Source organism: Cyprinodon variegatus, unplaced genomic scaffold (assembly GCF_000732505.1).
Source record: "Cyprinodon variegatus isolate N-32 unplaced genomic scaffold, C_variegatus-1.0 Scaffold65, whole genome shotgun sequence".
NCBI classification, from domain to species: Eukaryota; Metazoa; Chordata; class Actinopteri; order Cyprinodontiformes; family Cyprinodontidae; genus Cyprinodon; species Cyprinodon variegatus.
This window is the reverse complement of record NW_015150518.1, coordinates 873,806-874,916: the sequence shown is the minus strand read 5'-3', so window position 1 is coordinate 874,916 and position 1,111 is coordinate 873,806. Positions and strand designations below refer to the sequence as shown.

General features: G+C 46.3%; 1 protein-coding gene across 1 annotated transcript in view; it reads right to left on the bottom strand.

Moving 5' to 3' along the window:
• Positions 1–688, bottom strand: part of LOC107082905 — a 93,029-nt gene extending 92,341 nt beyond the window's left edge. Inside the window, exon 1 of the mRNA XM_015371803.1 lies at positions 496–688. The gene's annotated coding sequence lies outside the window, so the exon portion shown is untranslated. The remainder of the gene's footprint in view (positions 1–495) is intronic.
• Positions 689–1,111: the final 423 nt, after the last annotated feature.

Genomic DNA, 1,111 nt, shown 5'->3' with positions numbered 1-1,111 from the left:
GGGATCATGATCCTCCCTCTGGACAGACTTCATCCAAACTGCTCTGTGTCCTCAGCTTCTGGACGCACTGGCAGATGTAACCAGATTCACCTGAATGTCATGCAGACAGAAAATGCAACCTAGACAGCAGGAGGTTGCTGCTCCTCTGAGGGGAACTAGTTGGAAATGACTGTCAACTTGTTGCAGAAATAATCAGCTGTTGAGCCACATTGACTTTATAAAGTCAGTCAGACAGGACTATCGAATGTTGCCATGGTAACCACCAAGTAGTTCAGAGCCATTTAGATTTAACCGAAAGTTAGAGATGAGAATAAGTCGTCTTAATGGAATCAGAAGCTGCTTTAAACTGGAGCAGAAAGTCAAAAAGCTGCGACTCGACCGACCAATCAGAGAGTTTCTGGCAAAAATAACATTTAAACCCACAATTATGCTTCTTCCTCAGTCAACTGAGCTTCAGCTCCACAGATGCTTGAAGGGACCGAACCCAAACTTTACCGTTTATCCCTTTCTTCCTCTGCAGAAACAATGTCTCCTCTTCTTCTTTCTCGCCTTGTCTTCCAAAGAGCAGAAACATGCACAGGCCGGCCTCCGGCCTGGGAACGTCTCTAGGTCCCGGCCCGTTTAAAACATCCCAAAAATACAGGCTGCAGAGCAGCAGAGAGAGCTCACGTTTCACTGTGGTTAACGCAGAGCGGCGAGTCCCACATCTGGAGGGAGTGAGCCCCATCTGCCTCCCACCCTGTTCCTATTGGACCATCAGCTGGGAGGAAGGAGGTTCTACTGCTGCTGCAGGAGGGAGGAGAGAGCGAGGAAAGGATCAAAAGAACAAAAATGGGACATAAAAAGAGGAAAGGGAGGATAAAACCACAGGAAGAGATATGCTGTGTTTATGTTAGCTTGTTGTCAGATTTACATCCATTCACACACCTTAAGGACATCAGCAAAGCATCAAGGCTTAACAGAAGTAAAAGTTTGTTTAAAGCAGTTCTGTCCTATAGGAGGAGTGGGAACAAACAGGAAGCAGAAAAGAAAGCAGGAACTGTCAGATTAGAGGAACAGAAAATGTAGGATGAGATGGAAAGAGACCAGGAGAGGAAAAGAGAAACACCAG